At 42.3% G+C, this 15,332-nt stretch overlaps 1 protein-coding gene across 3 annotated transcripts in view; it reads right to left on the reverse strand.

Annotated features, from left to right (window-relative positions):
- RBMS3 (RNA binding motif single stranded interacting protein 3) overlaps positions 1 to 15,332 on the reverse strand; it is a 715,580-nt gene that overhangs the window by 545,496 nt on the left and 154,752 nt on the right. The window lies entirely within an intron of this gene.

The raw sequence follows: 15,332 nt of genomic DNA on the forward strand, positions 1-15,332 counted from the left end.
CCTCTTTTTCTTTCAGAAAAGGTAAAATTTAAGCTCTTATGCATACAAAACCAAATGACTCAGAGTCACAAGCAAATATAAAATACTTCTAAAAATTAAACAGCTTTGTGGGATTTTGAGGGGAGGAGACAGCCATGTGATTTCCGATTGCTGTGGCTGGCTTTCCTCAGAAGGGCAACCTGTGTTTTCACTGCCTGGGCTGAGTTGCGCATGGCTGCAGCTTCGCTGCTACAGTACCTCAGCAAACAAGGTGAGGCAAAGAGGAGCTCCTGCTGCCCCTGCAGGAGATCTAAGACTATACTTAGAAACCAACCCAAAGCATTCAAAACCAGATAGAGTTTTCTGCCAACATCAGTGGGAAAGGACTTGATGCCATGGTCTGTAATCTACATTAAGACAGTAAACTCTCCCATTTGGGATTCTGTAAACTCTGTATTGTCCAAATTAACCTTTAATGACACTGAGAGATAATTACTCTAAAGGAGGTTTATTTTCAGAGACAGTCTTCAAATTTCTTGTTGACTTCATTGTCTAGAAATGATGCTGAATTTATGCTCTAAGGTGGGAAAACATAATACTCACAACCATTTCTCTATACAAATGAACAGCACACTTGCATACTGGCTGTAGTCATTGTACAGTGGATGGTGGGAGCTCTCTACCTTTGATGTTGTCTTAATGAACTCAGCATAATTGCCTTTGTGAAACAATGGCTAAGAGCACAGCAGTACTTCAATACAGCTCCACTAAAGCAAGGACTGCTCTGGTAGCATGCCAGCTTCCCATCTCCAGGTCCTTCATAACTCTGTCTCTCCCTCTTTTGAAACACTCCTTTTTCCTCCAAAATACGACGCCAGGATCTGAGCTGATGTAAAATGACGCAGCCTTGTGTGATATTTACTAAGTCATAAGTCCAGAAAAGAAGAGACATAACCGTATTGCAGCCTTCTCCATGCCCCACACTCAGTTGTTGCAGCTGCCCAGCTCCCTCTGACGCCCACCAGCCCCATGTGTCATGCAGCGAAGTTCATTGGATTCAGTATCGGTCTGCTGGGATGGGAACGGAAATTCTGCAGCCCTCACAGCAACTTTCCAAAGCAAAACACTTTCTTTAATTAAATATGAAAAATTGATTAGCACAGCACTTGATTAATTTCTATGTTCATTTGATTCTGCAGTTCAAGTTTTCAGTATTTTGCAATATTACAGGTTACCAACACACAGCTATATTGCACAGACTAATAAACTGAGCACAAACAATATTTTGGGGTAACCACTTATTTGTGAATGCTTGGTGATTACTGCATTACAAAGTGAATGTGACAGAAAAGTTACAAAGAAATCATGCCTTTGTTGAAAGCTAAATTCATATCTGAAAACATCTCTCTGAAACTATGCACAGCAGGGTATACTTGTCATCCCTAATTTGGCAGTGATGGGCTTGGTTGATTGTGATTTAGAATTCAAATGTTCACTTTGTTAAGGAAAAAAAGAAGGCCAACTCTTTTAAACCTAGCAACTGAAGTTAGATACTTAAATTTGAGTCTCATCAAAATAAAAGTGCCCTGCAATATGCTGCTCCTTTCATTTTTAATGGATTTCAAAGTGATTTCAATAGACTCCCTTACTGAGAAAGCAATGCACAACAGGTCTCATATGACATCCAGTGAAACCAGTGACCGTTTTTGCACAGATCTGACAAGTACTGAAGAGCAGGGCTGGGAAGGGTGGGTATCTTCACACTGTGACTTTTAATCCAGCTCTGACACTGCTTGCACAAACCAAAAGTCTTCTGATGAAGCTGAGATAATCTGAGACATACCACTGTATGATCAGAATGATTGTTTGTCTTTAGACTTCTCTCTAAATCACCTACGACCTTTGCATGCTATATGAATAAATTACAACCAGTATTTTAGCTTCTTTCAGACAAGGCCATTATAAGAATGTCACTGACATTTTAGTCAGGATATTCTATTTGGTTTGAAATACGATAGGAGACTAATGAGGTTTTAACCACAGAAAGGCAAACGCTAAGAAGCTTGAATCCAAATATATCTAGGAAAATTAAAGGAAGAAGACTATAGAGAGAACAAGCTGATGGCACCTAATGTTGAGCACACCCTTCTTATCTGGAGCTCTAACAAAAAGGCAATAGCAGGAGGACTGTAGCAGCAGAGATTTTGCTCTGGCTGCAGTACGTTTACAAGACTGAGTACTACAGTAAGGGCACACTGACCGCAGCTGCTAAGTCCTTGACTGCAAGAACAGGATCACACGTGGCAGGGTAAGACAACCCAGCCTGCGGTACATTTTCCCTCAGGCACCAGGCGATACAAACCAGGGGATGAGCTGGATGTCCTGCATGACAGAGTACCAGCCGGTGCTTCCCCAGTGCAGAGCCCTTGCCCCACCGGGGCAGAACTAGCCGTGGAAGAAAACTCTCCTGTCTTCTCACTTGCCTTTACCCAGCACAAGGCAGGTTATAGCAACCTCCATGTCTTTCTACTATTGTACTCTTTCATTTTTAATGGCTTACTGCAGTATGAATTGCATAGTTCACCTAACAACCAGCCACTCCTTTTTTCTGCTTGCGAAAGCTGAATACAGAGGTCCTTCATATCATTAAATATCCATCAGTAAAATAACAGTGAAGGATTAACACATTCAAAATATCTATATGTTCTAAAGTTAATTAGTTTCTAACTACAAGTCACTCATATGACCATTGGTTAGAAAAACCAAGAGCCATGCTTGAGCAGTATAAATCCAATTAAATGAAATTAAAAACCAATTCTGAAGCTATGTTTTTTTAGTGGTACCCCCATAAACCTGTACAAAATTATAAAAACTAGAAATTAGGAACAAAACTCTGACTTGACATTCTTTTTGTTAATTTGAATTTAACTGGATTACACATGAATTACTAATTGCTGTTTCTAGTGACCCATGGTGATAATATGAGCTCTGTATTACAATGACCTGACATTTAATTAGTTGGTATGAGCAGATTATGCAAAGTTTTATCATAAAGTGATTTAAACTCATATTGTCCTTGGTAATGCAACATAGCAATAGTGAAGTCTACGCATTGGTACAAACATAAAATTTCAAACAGAATCCATTAAAAGAAAAATCAATTGATTAAATGTAAACTGAAAACAAGCTCTGCAGAGTATTAGGTACTAAATTCTACTCATCCAGGCTTCAAACTTTGTAATCATCAACTTGAACTGTACAAAACAAGTGTTAGTCACACTTCAACTACAAAATAACTCAGTTTTTATATTACTTGCAATTAAAAAAAAATCCAGAAAGCTCCACTAGACATTTACATGTGAGTTACAAAACTGGCTAGTCTAGAAGTGGTTTTGTGTGGACAGCGTTTGCCTGACAGGTCCTCATATGGAGTAATAGCAGCAATTCTGGCCACCTTAAAACACTCCAAAATGGGTAGGGGAGTAAGCTGGCATGGACATCACACTGCAGGAGGTAAAAAAGAAATCATTTTGTGACCAAGTATCTTCCCAACAAGCCGAGAATGTCTCTGAAGAGCTAATAGCAAGTTCAAACAGCATAAAGAACTAGCAAGAGGCACAGATGCCACTGAAGACCATGTACCACTTAATTTACTGCTCTCCATCACTGTAGTATCTGATACAAATCAGTAACAAAAAAGTTGGCCCTTTCTGACTTCATTTACCCTTTCAGGGTATGTTCTGATGGGACCTGAAATTTTGTTTTGAGATTTTTTTTTTATTTTTTTTTTAAAGTTCTTAAAAATTTATTAGGCAAGAGGGAAGTACTGATTTGGAGAAATCCCACTCTTACATTGAAAGAATTTTCCTCCTACTGAAGAGGAATTTACATAGATTACCGAGTTCCTACAGGTTTCTTCTTTACCTAATAACCTCTAAAACGTGTTTCCTTGCTGAACCATTTGATTGAGACTGTATACAGCTGCTTGTTGAAATTTTGGGCATTTCTACAGAGAAACGAGTCCAGGCTCCAGAGGAAATGCTTGCTTGTCTAGAACAGTATGGAATAAGAAAGGGAGGCCAAATGTCAGTTTTGCAGCCAACTATTAGGGACACATTATGATATTGCCAAATAACTGAGACAGTTGTTGAGCAATAACCCAAGGTCTGCCATTGGAAAACAGATGCTGATCTTTGGTACGGAAAAGTGAGTGATCAGATGGTCAGGCTGTGCTGAGGATCAGTATTTTCATTTTTGTTGCTTCTGTGCCAGGAAGGATCATTTGATCTGCGGGTCCCTCCTGGCAAGGCTCGCACAGCAACCCTCTCGCAGGGGCCAATCTGACACAGCCTGAAACGTTTGGCTTAGTAAGTCTCTGAGGGAATATTTCTATTTTGTATTTCTCTCTCAAGTGTGTGTGTGTATGTTTCTAGTCTCAGATTTCCATCAGTGTTCATAAATGAACATACACTTTCAAAAATTATCAATCCTGATGACCTTAGTGACCTTATATCTGTCAGGATCCACCAAGATAGTTAGAAGACACGAGCAGCTTGATTTGAAAATGACCTGAACACAGGCTCGGTAGTGGCCACTAGCTCCTCCAAACCACGGAAACCAATTGTCTGTATAACCAGCACATTGCTTGCAGCTAGGAAGCTTTTCCCAGGACGAAATGTGTCACACCCTGCACTTGTCACCTGTAAGTTACTTACCAGCTACTCTCAGATCCCCGTGCCGCAGGTCGTCTTTCCCACGGGCACTGGCTCAGCGCAGAGCTGGGCTCCTGCCCAAGCAGAGCGGTCCTTTCGTCACTTCTGCAGCCGAGGCTGCAGGACCTCACTTGCTGCCCCTCAGGATGGTACATTGCCCCCACACCAGTTCCAACACACTTCAGCGGCACCCCAGCAGGGCTTACTCTCTCTGCCTTGGCAGCAGCCATGCCAGGCCTAAGCTATCCTCTTTAAATATTACTTCACTTTTCAGCACTGCAGCCATCCAGCCCCTTACTGCCCCTGGTAAAGGAGAGCTGACCGTACAGGAATTAATTTTATTTTTGAGTTAGTCTTCTCTACAACCCCCTGGAGAAGAGGAAACAATAAACCAAGAACCCACATGTCACAGACCACTGCGGCCATATGGTTTGCCATGCCCATCTGCCCAGTGTCGAAGGAGTTTAACTTTGCTCAAGGAAAACACAAGAAACAAAAACCTACAAGACCTCGCGCAGTATCGCCTGCCATTACTCTTACAAGTAAAATGGTGCTTCATTCACTTGCCCTTACTCCTACAAAAACGGCTGTACTTCATTGAGTCAAGGCTGATAATTTTCAAAACCATCTACTGGCAACGCCATATCAAACTATTCCATTTCTCATTAGATACTAAGTCCTTAGAACACATCGCTGGCTTTGAAAACTCCATGCAAGTGTATATCTGCAAATTGTCTGTAATATTTGAAATCTACCCTACAGCCTGAGCTTAAAAATTGGGCACAGCTAAAGTCTACCTCTATTACTCATTGATTTCAATGAGACTATTCATGCAAAAGGTCCAAGGCAGTTTTAGGGCTTTCAGTGATATGTGCATACATATATCTTCTTACTTTTAAAAATGAAGAGGGATTTTGGAATAAGCATGAAGATCATAAAGTGGGTAAAGATTTTTTTAAACCACCACCAAAGCGCAATGATGCTGGAAGAAGCTGACAAATTTCAGCAGCTCTTTTTCATTAAAGTACATTACTTTAAACAAAACCCCCCAAGGCAAGCTCTGTGAGAAGTTTGCCATGATGGGAATATACTCATGTGAAAGAAATATAGCACAATCTAGCACATTCATAGAAACATCACTTTTAAATATAAAGTCCATTATTCATTATTAAAAGAAATGGATACATATGTGAGAAAAACACCCATCCTGTGGCTACATGCCTGGCAGCAGCTTATATTCTTTGCAGAGTATTTTACATCCACAATAAATGTGAGAGAGACATGCATATATCTAGCTTTTAGAATGTTTCTTCAGGTTTATAGTTGTTGGGAAACGGTCATGTCTGATTCAGGAATAAAAGAAAGCCACATTTATCGTGTAAGTTCAAGTGCCAGAAATCTGAAGATGTGGGAACACTGGACAAGTTGAGACACAAATGGCAACGGTTGCGTTACACTTTAAGACACACAGTACCCCCCGATAACAGAGGGGCATTGTCAAGAGCTTGACGAAACAGATTTCATAAAATAAAGTGGTGCAAGTCTGATTTCATTACAGTTACGGCAGTTTACAATGCAAGGTATTGCCTCAGCATTTTGTGGGGGATTGTTTTGGTCTCCTGTTCAGAACTAGCCAGAAAGGTAGATGGATATTAATAGCACTGATGCACAAGCAAGTTATCAGAGTGCATCTATGTTAATTGCTGTTGTATTTCTTAAGTCATAGAAAGGCAGCACAAACATTGAAAAACAGTTGCTTGTGCCAGAGAATCCATATTTTACCAATACATCAGGTTAAGACTTGGATTTTTCTTCTGTAGGATATTCCCACTTTTAAAATTTCCAAATGACAGATGTTGTGAAGTTTTCCATAGTGAAGAATGCCATTAACTTTTCAAGACCTTTTTTCCCTGAAATTGCATGTTGGCAGCTCCTTAACCCCTAATGGTCTTCTCCAGCTGTGCAATGAGAGAGGACTGGGAGACTAGTAGTAGCTTTTTTGGTTCCAGAAGTTTCTCAAAACACGCTGCCTTGAAGTGTGGCGGTTTCAACATGCTGGGTTCTTTTTTTTTTTCCTTCCCTCCAACAACAAAAGGAAACTCATACATGGAGAATGGAGAGTGGGAGAAGACAGAAATCACTGTGGATTGTTTACTGCCATCCCAGATCGAAGGAAAAGTTAAACGGAAACACTTTCATGCTGCACCTGACCCGATGGAAGGCCTGATGATGAAGAGGTTGATTCTGCAGCCATTATCCTCAGAGTTGAGCTGCTTGGTTGGATTCAGAGTTGAACTTTGGTTGAACTACTTGGAGACTCACTTGCACAAGGTTTATGTATGTGAAGATGTACAGGAAGTGAGGTGCATATTGAGACAGAATAGTATCAAAGGGCAAGAGTCATCACCAGAAACAGCAATAGGTTTTAGTCAGGGCCTCTGTGAAAGTTAGCAGCAGCTTTTGCTGGGGTAGGAGTACCAGACTAAAATTAGCAGGTGATGCACAGGAGGGGCAGGTTGGCTTCTGGAGATGCATGAGGCACCAGGTGACTCAAAAGGTCATTTTGAGCAGTTGCAGAGAGCCAGCGCTTGTTGGGGAGAGCAGCAAGGATCCATTTGCTTCAGTAATGTGGATGGGCCGCAAAACATCTAACCACCCAGCCAGCTTCCCCTAGTGTGTTCAGGAAATTGTTAATTCTAAAGGTGGCCTCTCTAGCATCTCCAGTCCATGGCTTTACAACGGCCCCACGCAGCTTGCCTTCAGCTACCTCTGTGATCATACAGACCATCGCCTACTATGTCACTGGATCTTCACTTTCAGAGTGCATGGGCTGAATGTGTGATGAAATTTTGGATGTTCCTGCTCGGTACAGTTTTTCCCTAAGATGAGGAACAGCTGGGGAGCCAGGTCCTCTCACTGACAGTGAGAGGAAGGAAGCTCTAGTCCTCAAGTAGTACACTGGAGGAGGATGAGCAACATGCTGCTTGAAACCTGCATTGGAGGAGACAGTTTCATACTGCTGGGAAGCAAGAAGTTGTTTTTAACCTGTATTCCCTCAACTTATCTATAGCTAATCCATTGCCTCTCTGAGGCTCATAGTCCTTTCTCCACCTTTGCATTTGAGGCCCAAGTGAGGGTGCGGTTTTAAACTGCACTGTCATTTTGGTGGGCTGCCAGCAATTCTTGGAGCACACAAGGCAACAAAGTAAGGTGGCAATTTTTTAATATTTGATATTTCAATAGAAGCTGGAATTCATTCTATGGAATGGGAGAAAAAACAACAACAAAAAGGGGCATTTCCTTAGCCAAAGGGCATCCTTCATGCTGCATATCAATGATCCACTGCAAACAAGAGAAAGACAGGAACTTCTCAAAGGAAAGGCTGCAAAGCATCTTTTGTCATGGAAAGCTTTAAGAAGCTTAAAAGTAGGCACTGCTAGCGTCTCCCCCTATAAAACATGAAGCATAAATCAGTTAATCTGGAAAAAATATACAAACCCAACAAAGAAAGGAAAAGCTTCTGAACAAATCTATTAAAACTAGGAGCAGCTGATCTCATGTGGGCACTGCTCCCGATTAGAACTGGAAAGCTGAGTTTGCTACAGCATTGTTGTTTTGCTCTTGTGATTTTGAAGCGGTGCGAAGGGCAGAGAGAGAGAGGCTGGGTTTTAATAGGAATTACATCTAAACTCTGCTCATCACTAAAGGCAGAATGTAATCACTTAGTACAACTAAGGACAACGGAGGAAGATGGTGAAAAAAATCTAGAAGCCAAAGCGTTGTCGAAGTGACAGCTATATTGCCATGAGAACAAAGCTGCAGGAACAAATCTCTGCCATAGCTAGATCCTGACACATTAGGGACCTTGAAAAAACCAAGAGGTAGATTTAAAAGCTTCAATCATTCAGTCCTCCCATGCATCTATAAAGTGCAAAAGCAAGGCAGAATAAGTATCACAGTTTCACAAGCCTAAGCATAAACCTGCTTGTTGTAGCCATGTACCATTTCTCATCCTAGTTAGGCTGAACAGAAATTCTCTTGCCTAATTGAGGGGGAGAAGCCTATTATCCCAAAGCACTGAAAAACAAAGTAATTCCCCGAGGCCTGAATGAGCCAGGTCAAAGCGGTGGCCAGAGATGGAGGCCGGCCAGCCAGCCCAAATTTTATAGCTAGCTGACAAGTACCTTGAAATTTGGGACTGGAAATCAAGTACATGTCAAGCACAGATCCTGCTGCCGACAAGCATATCCACAGCAAAATGCAAGCACGTGGGTAGACAAATACATGTATGTATCCAGATAACCATATGAAGGAAACCTTGATAAAAAGTGTTTCACTTTTTCAAATACCTTGAGTAGACTTACAGATTAATCAATATAACTTCAAAACCCAGAAAGATATTGAACAAAATGAAATTATTTGCAAGCAGTAATTAAGCTGATGACTCACATACATAACATATCCAACAAATCAATTTTATTCCATGACAGGATGGGTCTTACCGAGAATGAAAAAGCAGTGGCTCTACTAAGTCTTGACTTTAGGAAGGGGTTTGATACTGCTTCAAAAAGTTCTCATAAATAAGACAATCAACTAAGGTTTAGGTGCAACTGTTCAGTTTGGTTCATGACTATTTGAAAAATCATGCAAGCAGTGCTTCACTGCCAAATAGGGAAGCTAAATTAAGTGCAGGAACTTGTCTTCATTGTGAAACTTTTCAATATTTTCATTAACAATTTGGTATGGTGAAAGATAAAAACACCAGGTCTGAAGAGAGTACTGAGCTGGGAAGGTACAACAGATCCTTTAGAGGAGAGACTTAGGGCTCAAAACAATCTTGAGAAAGAGGAAAAAATGTCTGAGAAAATGAGGATGCACTTCAACCAGTATAAAGTAGCAGACTATGAAATGTGCCAACCACATAAACATATATACATTTGTGCAGCTGACAAAAGACATAAGACAGGAAACAACTGGAGAGGCAGCGGGTCCTCCAAAAAGAATTTGGGAATCATAATGGATCACAAACTCAATGCAAGACAAGGATATTTTGCTTTTGAGAGAAAGCAAATTTCAAAGGGGGATATATAAACGGGAGTGCCGCTTGTAAGACAGCTGAAGTAAACCTTATACTTTGCTAAAGATGCAGTAAGGCTCCTGCAGCCGGAGTCCTGCGGCCGGGTTTCGGCGCAGTATCTAATGCAAGAATAACGCGGGCCAACTGGAAGGAGTTCAGATGAAAAGAATTATCACCAGAGGTCTCGAAACCTATCCGCGGAGGAAAGTCAGGGAGAAGCAGAGTTGTTTAGTCTAAAAATAAAGATGTCTGAAGGGAGACGCGATAACAATCTTCAAACATAGAAAAAGGCTGCTAGAAAGAGAAAGGAAATAAGCCCTTTTCCATGTTTGCTGATGGTAGGACGTGTAGAAATAGGTTGAAACAGCAGCAAGGGAGACTGAAGCTAGACTTTAGGTAGCGCTTTCTAATGGTAAGGATAGTTAAACTCTGGAAGAGTCAGCCTGCAGAGATCCTAGGATCGTCATTATTTAAGCCTTTTAAGAAGAGCTATGTAGACATTTGTCTGAAATATATTGGTTGTATCTGTACTGTCTTGGGGCAGGCGGATAGACTGAATGACCTCTTCTTTACAGCCTTCTTTTCTTTCAACTGTCACTGTAACTATGAAAAATAAGTGTGATTGGAATATTAACACATTTGAGTTTCTGGCAGACCAGCTCTCTCTTTGAAAATGTATGAGCACTTACTAGACCAGTGCTTGGTGTCCTCACAGCAGCACCTCTGAGCTTTGGTACACGGACCAAGGCAGCAGAGGGGAGTGCAGCAGAACTCACAGGCAGACCCGAGTACAGTTTGCAACAATAATTGGCTTCTATTCTGGAATAAAGAGGAGACGATGTGACAAACTCAATCTCTCTTCCTCCCCAAGAAGCAGGTATGCAGTGTTTGCCCTCCACCATCCCAGCCCAAAACCAGAGAGACCATGGAAGGGGTGGGAGCTGGCCTCTGTGCCTCACTGCCCAAGAAATATTTTCATCCTTCAGTTTAGCACAGTAGTTTTGAAAGCAAGACTTTCTCTGTTGGTAAATGTGCAAGCAAGAAGACTTGGTCCATTTTCCACTAGGTATTTACCCAGAAGACTATAAAAGCTCTGCATTCATTTTGGTCCAGTATTTTGTTCTCCTGTGGGAGTGCAGTAAAACACCAGCTGCTGTTAATGTACCTTGGTGAATAATCACACTCAGCTAATTTTCAGCTATGAATGATTAAGCGCTTCATACAGTATATGAACATAAAGAGCCATTTCCTCACACTTAAAATATATTTGATTTGAGAACCCAGTGGAGCAAACCCACCCCACGCCAGTATAAGGACAAGTTGCAGAATTAGGCAATTACTCTTATGCATCCATGATCTAGTGCGACATACAAATTCTGCAGGAAAGCTGCGACACTCCTGCACAAACCGATATTCCTGCAACACTATTCAAAAGCAGACTGCAGGCACTGCATGCTTTTACCTTTGAGTTGCCATGCATATATTACACTTCAGAGCTTCCAGAAAAACCTCTAGAAAATATGAGCAGAGTTTACAAAGAGGAAACAGTCCGAATTTGCCAGGTATCTTGAGATCTAATTTTGTCAGCCTTACTTGTTACCAGTAATTACTCCTGCAAACTGTTCTCTGGAAGTCAGTTTGACAGAAAAAAAAAAAAAAAAAAAAGAAGAAAAAAAAAGGCATTCCATGATCTGACACAGAAATTGCCAAGTCATACTATTAGGCTACATGAAGACAACTGCTGTTGCTTTAGCACAGACCTGGGTTTGGGTTTGCAGCCTCAAGTTAACCAAAACCACACACTTATGAAGCTTTATTATGAAAAAGACATTTAACATTCTCCTAAAGCTAGGAAAGTCAAATGCCCCAACTGTCTAGAGAGAGCTCAGCTCTGTACTCCTTCATTTGCTCCTGCTTCCTACGTGAATACGTGTTACTAAACAGGAGTGAGGATTGCGGGCTTGGCCACTAAAAGCATGCTTCCACCAAGCATGGTTATGTATTGCTCTCCACTACAAAAAAAGAAAGAAAGATGCTCTATTGTTTTACTGCCAATAGGAATTTTGGAGGTCACATACCCTGGAAGAGCCCTTGTAGTTATGCACGGTAGGTGGTCATCCTTTCATGAGTGGTTTTTGTTATGCTCCATCCCCAAGAAGCTCCTTTGTATGACACACGCAACACAGCTACAACAAGCACAGGCTGTCAGGAAATAGCTGTTCTGATTCTGCACAACCAAATGGAGGTCTGTACATATGGTAATAACAATTTACTTTTTATAGAATAATAATAGGCTTGGGTAACTCCTGTGCCAACAGATCAGCGGCTACTGTTTCCACTTGGAGGTTATGAAAGATTCTGCCCTCACCCCTTTCCAATGGCCTCTTGTTCCAGAACAGCTGAGTGTTATTTTTAAGCCATAAAATTGTAGAAGAGTGGCCGGGCAGCTATTATTAACAATCACACAGAATTCTGCATAATGTGTATCTCAGTCCACTTTATATTCTACCACTTAGACAGTGGAGAAAGCGCAGACTGAAATAATTTACAGTCAAGTGACATTTTGCATATATAAAAGATACATCTATTTGAACAAGATGGGTTCAAATCTGTGGTCTCTGTTCAAAGAAAACTTAAATATAAATCAATGAGAACAATGTCTGTGAAAATAGGCCCTGCCTGGCTCCCTTCAGAACATACACTGGAGAGATGCTGGATCTGCGTAAGGCAGCCCCATCTGCTCCTCGTATAACAACCAGTGCAACTAAGAAAAGGCAACGGGTGATAGTTGTAGGCGACCATCTTACGAGAGGTACAGAGACATTCATGCACTGACCTGATGTGCTCTTTACAGAGGTGTGCTGCTTTCGGGGATGTCACCAAGAGACTACCAAGCCTTGTACAGTCCGCTGACAATTATCTGCTGCTGTTGTTTCACATGGGCACCAGTGATACAGCCAGGAGCCGTCTGAGGAGCATCAAGAAGGACTACAGAGCCCTGGGAGAGTCAATATGGGATACTGGAGCACAGGTAGTTTTTTCATCAATCCTCCCGGTCAAAGAGAAGGGGTTTGAAAGGGCCAGCTGAATCTGGCAAATGAACAAATGGTTACAGGACTGGTGCCACAGCCAGGGGTTCGGCTACTAGGACCACGGGACTCGCTTTGAGAAACCTGGTCTACTGGTGTCCATCCGTCAGAGAAGGGGAAGAGCATCTTTGGTCATAGGCATGCCAAGCTGGTGAAGAGGGCTTTAAACTAAAGTTGCTGCGGGAGGGGAGCCTCAATCCATCTCGCTCCTACCAGTTTGATGCCAGTGCCAGCAATAAACACCCAGAGCCAGGAGAACAATCACAGGTCAGCAGGAGAGCACCTGAAGTGCAGCACAAAGGAATTCCACCATAAGTTAGCTTCATCGGGGACCTGAATGAAATGCCTCTATGCAAACGCACGTGGCATGGGGAATAAACAAGAGGAGTTAGAGACAAGAAGTGGGTGTCACCGTCTATGTCAATGACCAGGCAGAGTGCATGGAGCTCTGCCTTGGGGTGGATGAGAAGCTCAACATGACCCAGAAATATGCACTCAAGCCCAGAAGCCAACCATATCCCGGGCTGCATCAAAGGCAGCATGACCAGCAGGTCGAGGGAGGTGATTCCCTCTACTCTGCTCTCATGAGACCCCACCTGGAGTACTGTGTCCAGCTTTGGAGTCCCAGTACAGGAAAGACATGGACCTGTTGGAGTGAGTCCAGAGGAGGGCCATGAAGACAACCACAGAGCTGGAGCACCTCTCCTATGAAGTCAGGCTGAGAGAGTTGGGGTTGTTCAGCCTGGAGAAGAGAAGGCTCCAGGGAGACCTTATAGCAGCCTTCCAGTACTAAAGGGGCCTATAGGAAAGATGGTGAGGGACTGTTTACAAGGGCATGGAGTGATAGGACAAGGGGTAATGGGTAATCTTTAACCTGCAAGAGGGAAGATTTAGATTAGATATAAGGAAAAAATTCTTTACTGTGAAGGTGGTGAGGCACTGGAACAGGTTGCCCAGAGCAGTTGTGGATGCCCCATCCCCTGGAAAGTTCAAGGCCACAGGGTTGGAACTAGATGATCTTTAAGGTCCCTTCCAACCCAAACCATTCTATGATTCTATAAGGTCAAGTTTGTTCTTTCAAAAATTCCTTAGTGTGCAGCTCAGGACTGGCTCCTTCATCTTCAGGTTCCCTACTACCCTGATGGTCCAGCTGCAGTTACTACTCCAGCTGTCCTTTGAGTTTTTCTGCCTTTTCCTAGTTGATTCTCACCTGCTGCCCCCCCCCCCCCCCCCCCGTTCACTTTCAACCTCTTTCCTGACAACAGCATCCTCCTCCCCTTGTTCACCTTTTTTATGTCACAGGACTTGACAGCAAGTAAGGAGAGGAAATTATAGCAGTGGCTAAGGGAATAAACCAGCAAAGAGAACAATTTGGGTCCGTTTGGGAGGAGCAACAGAAACTCCTATTCAGATTTGATGGGAATTTTTTCTTGTTTCCTTTTCGGATTTGAGAGAAGAACACCAAAATTGAATCTTTTCCTCCCTCCTTTCAGGTCCGCCAGGAAATTAGCCAAACAGCTAATTGCCCACCCCGCAACCCTCCCCCAGCATGCCATATGAATGTCTCCAATTGCTACAGTTTGTTAATTGCCACACAGAAGTTATCGCATTAATGCAACTTGGATGCCAAGAATAGTTTAAACGAAGTTAAATGAGTAAAGCATGCCTAGTAGTTTCCATTGTTCAGCCTCATAGATAGGCAGTGAGTTGTATAATTGGGCATTCTGACACTTCCAACTTATTTGGTTCATTACACTGTGTTGCTTGCACTCAAATAAACATCTGCAAAAATTGTGAACGAACAGATCTAGGAATTCTTGGGGAAAAAGCTGCTTTTTACTTGGATTCAGACTGAGTATGCACCAGGAACTTGTAGGATTAGGGGGTTATTTTGGTTTAGGGATGAGGGGTTTCTCCTCCCAAATGAAGCGTGTCACGCAAGAGCAACACAGGCCATTGAAGTCAAAGCTCTGAGTATCATGCAATGGACATCATATTAAAAGCAGAGTCCTGTAAGATCCCAAATTTCTCCTAACTTCACATCCCATTACTATTATGTAGGTGTCCTTTACCCTACAGGGACATACAGCACTTTGCAGAGTCAGCTTCCCACAGTCAGATTATTGCAGTTCCTGGACTTCCACCACTCCCATGGGTGCCAAGAGGTATCCTGCACATAGAGACAAGCATTCATCCTCTGCCAAATAAAATGTTCTTCAATGGATATAATTCACTGTTAGCTTTTCCTAGCTTTTTACTGGTACAGCTCCCTTGACTTCCACAAATTTTCCCAGCACAGAACCGCTCTGACAACAATAGTTGCAGAATTGTCAAATTAGGCACCAGTCATTGTTGTGGCCTAACGGGATGCTGGAACCCAACAATGACTCTCTCAGCATCTTCATGCTGGCGTTATAGGACGTGCCAAAACAGATCAAGTCCACTTGTACATCTAGTTCAGTAACCTGCCTCCAG

Source organism: Balearica regulorum, chromosome 2 (genome assembly GCF_011004875.1).
Source record: "Balearica regulorum gibbericeps isolate bBalReg1 chromosome 2, bBalReg1.pri, whole genome shotgun sequence".
Classification (NCBI taxonomy): Eukaryota; Metazoa; Chordata; class Aves; order Gruiformes; family Gruidae; genus Balearica; species Balearica regulorum.